The sequence below is a fragment of the Primulina eburnea genome, chromosome 4, assembly GCF_022965805.1.
Source record: "Primulina eburnea isolate SZY01 chromosome 4, ASM2296580v1, whole genome shotgun sequence".
Lineage (NCBI taxonomy): Eukaryota > Viridiplantae > Streptophyta > Magnoliopsida > Lamiales > Gesneriaceae > Primulina > Primulina eburnea.
In genome coordinates, this window is record NC_133104.1 from 23,947,142 (window position 1) to 23,951,404 (window position 4,263).

The 4,263-nt window shown below is 34.4% G+C and overlaps 1 pseudogene; it reads right to left on the reverse strand.

The window, feature by feature from the left end:
• Positions 1 to 314: 314 nt before the first annotated feature.
• On the reverse strand, positions 315 to 2,000 carry LOC140830135 (ubiquitin domain-containing protein DSK2b-like; annotated as a pseudogene).
• Positions 2,001 to 4,263: the final 2,263 nt, after the last annotated feature.

The following is a 4,263-nucleotide window of genomic DNA, read 5'->3' on the forward strand; positions in this document are numbered from 1 at the left end:
TTTCGTCCTTATTCTATACCGATGTTCCCATTTCAGTCTCTATTCATTTTTTACTGCTTACTTAATCCTTCCAGTTTTGAAAATTTTCCCGAATTGATCCCTATCGTTATCTTCACGTTAAAAGTAACGTTGACCCACATAATGATATCATTTCTTAGATATTAAAATGGTAACTAGCAATAATGTCATGCTTAGGTCAGTTGCACTCAACACAAGGATATGGCAGTACCTTACCAAGACAAAATTATAGTACAACTGAGCTAAATAACGGCTTTGCCTAAATATGCCCTTGATTCTGCCTAGAAATTTAAAGTCACAGGAATTTTGATTTAAAACAGATCACTTAACATAACATTCACAAAAAAAAAGGTTTTCACCTTACCGGTATTATTCCACTGGTTGGGAAGTGGATTTGCATTCCGGACCGTGGTTCCCGAGGCCATTTCAGTTTCGGTGTTCGCAGAATTAGATACTTCTCTAGTTTGAGTGGCATCCTGATTCCGCAAGAGGGCAGCAAATGGGTTTGATCCTACATCATCCCCAGAACCAGCATCCATTGTTGTTGCATTCAAGAAGGGTTCTTGGACATTCTCATACATGCGTCTAAGCATATTAAATCCTTCGGGAGAAGATTCAATGTTACTCATGGCCGTGTCAGTACTCTGCATCATCTCACGCAATAACTTTAGGATTCCGAGCAGCTTCCAGGGTTCGTCTAAGGACTCCGGGATCGTTCAGAATATGGGCAAGTTCAGGATTCCGGTCAATGATCTCACACATTTGAGGGTTACTCATGATTAAGCTGCACATTATTTCAGGGTTGTTCATCAGGCTTTGAATTGCAAGGGAGTTAATTATCTCTCTCATCATGTTAGGATTCTGAGTAAGTTGTTGTTGCACCTGTTCAAACTCAGGAAGTCCAATTCCAAATAATCTAGACACCCCAGAGCCACTAAGTGCCCCCAGATCAACCACAGGGAATAACGTAGCACCTGCAACAGCAATCCCAGAGCGCCCACTACTGGGAGCAGGTGGACACCAGGAGTACTGTCATGGTGCTCCCAGAAGCAGCTGGAGCAGCAGAGTTTGGTGCTGCAGATGGTGCAGAACCACGAACCATATGAACTGTGTGATCAGCCTGCAAACCTATTCATGACAGGAAATAGAAAAGCGGTAAACATGTGGGGAGTAAAATTTGGGGATTAGGGTTGTTGTACATGTGGGGAGTAAAATGAAAAGGAGAAATGATCATGTGAGAGGCACATGATTGGGTCAACGTTAATTTTAACGTGAAGATAACGATATGAACTAATTCGGGAAGATTTTGAAAACTGGAAGGATTATGTAAGCAGTCAAAAGTGAAGAGGGACTGAAATGGAAAAACGGTAAACAATAAGGATGAAAATGGATATTATTACTATATATATATATATATATATAAATATATATATATATATATATATATATATATATATATATATATATATATATATATATATATATATATATATATATATATATATTCGAGAGCGTCACAATTTGTCACACCACTGAATCGAAAGCTATGATGTTAAACAAATATTAATTAACTGTTAGAGTAGATATCCTGTAAGTTAACGGTTAACTAAATAATTTATTGATTCAGTTGTAATTAAAAGTCTTTATTTAAATATAAATTACATTTTATGGTTTTATTTTACTTTATCTGTATATCAATCCAATCGACATAAAAAGAACCTTGATTATACTTTAATACAAATGAATCATAATTCAATCTTGAAACTCATTTGTAAACACTGCATATTCTAAATTTGTTTATAGTCGATTCAGCCCCCTAAAAACAAAGATAAAGGCCGCTTGAGCTTGAGACTAACATCTATGATGTTGTGTACTGTGTTTCATGGTAAGGAAATAAAGATGTCCAATCATGCAGATGGATAATCATATGATTATTGTACCGAACAATGCTCCCTTGAACTTTCCAAGTGGTTATCATTCATTGAAATGAAAAATTCCGTGGTTTTGATTGTACATCATTAGTCCTTACGACCAGAGACAATACTGTAGAACCCGATAAATCAGACTACGTATAAGCCATGCATAATTGCTATTATTTGAATTAAAAATAAATTTTTTATTATATATTTATGGAATGTTTAGTTCATTTTAAAATTTGTTAAGTCATGATCATTTATTTTAAATCGCAGAAGTTTAGTTTTATCTTTTCGGTTAAATACGCGATTCCGGACTGGAGTTGGAGTATTGAGATAAAATTTAATAATAAGAAAATATTCCTAAATTTAATTTAAGCCAAGGAATAATTTATTTTTAATGATAGAGGATGTTTTAAGATTTTATTAAATTAATTAGACTTAATTTATTAATTAATTCTCTCATGTCCAATATTTAGTTAATAGCCTAAATTAATATGTGTAACCAATTGGAATAAATTTATCTAGGCCAAATATATTCAAGAAATTATAACCTAATATTTTAATAATTATTTTAAGATCAAGTCATGCCATGCAAGAAATGATTATCCTAATATAATTTATTAAATTAGTAAAATACATAATGGATATCTAAGACTTTAAGAATTTAAAATACAAAATCTAAGCAATATTTTGTCTTCATTTCTTTAGCAAATTTCGGCCCCCTCTTTGATCAATCCCTATATGTTTGGCAACTCTCTATTATTGCCAAATTTCCTTATCCTTTTTTGGTATGACAATTCTTTAATTTTAAATCACCAACAATTAATAATTAAGCACATTTATTGCACCTAATTAAACCACTAAATTAGCCTACCTATTCCTTATTTTCGAGCAACAAGAATGGTAGAGAATCAATCCTTGTGCCATTTCATTCCTTAATTTGTAACCCTACCTTAATACATTTCTAGACTCATTTATCAATCCTAGTAGCCTCCACCTTCATTCCCTAGCACTCCTTCACCCTCTCATTCGAAATTTCAAAAGACAACCTGTGGGGACCCGGACGCTAATCATCTTTGGGATTTAATTATCAATTAAGATAAAACAGGGTCTAAAAATTTTTCGGTTTATGATATAACTGCGGAAGGTAATGGAATCTAAATACTATACATGTCTGTATAAAATACATTTCAGTATTAAAGTACAACAAGCTAATTTAAGGTTCAACTACTAAAGTCCAGTAATAAAACCAAGTCTACTGTAAGTCCGGAATCACCACGCTACACTCGTCTTCTCTCATCATCATCTTGACCCTGATCCAGCCCCACCTGTTGTCATGCACACATACAAAACAAGACAACAGCCGGATAACTCCGGTGAGAATAAATCCCAGTATAAAACATGGTAAACATGTATATACATAAAATAGTTCATGAAACATGCTGTCATGAATAAAATCAAAACATTAGATTTCATAAGCTATGAAATCTAATCACAACAAGCATGCCCTTCAAATCAGCTAAACATGCATATACCCAATCTAAAACATAAAAACATGCTATCATAACTGAAAGCAATAATGATGGGTCCCATGATCTAGGAGCCACATCCATATGAGCATGCAGTCCTAATCAAATCATGTCTAGACTCGACTCAACTATAACTCTAGGGATCCCGGGGTGAATAAGACGTCACTGGCTGTCACCTACCCAACCACTCGGGGCGACTGTACGTCTTATTCCTAGACTTCGGTCCGAGCTGTATCGACGGCTGGCAATAGGAGTAATGACTACTCCTAAGTTGAGATACACCGAACGTCTAGAAGTCTGACAATGACTGTCAAGACTTTCCTATCTTAAATGCAATGAACAACAATCTGTAAACAAGCATAATCATATTCATAACTGAATATCACAATTATCTTACCTGCTTGAATACAATTCTGAAATCAAAGCATAATCAGGTAACAATATAAATAATAATCTAGTATGTGATTTTATTGGGAAACTCAAATGAGATTTCATTTGAGTTGGGACTTCCCGAATATCACATGCATTATACCTTTGTCTTCTTGATCTGGTGAAGACGAAGTCTCGAAGTCGAATTTGTCCATATCTGATCTGAAATGACAATAACCAATACACTGTATCAATGTATAATCGAATTCAAAATCTGTATGGTCAATATCTGAATAAGCTACAATCTGATTCATATCAACCATATCACAAGATAACAGAAACCAAAACTGAATCTGATCAATCTGTACCAACTGATGTTTGGACGGCATAACGCTACAGTCTTGTAATCCCGTCAGTCTTAACATCACAAT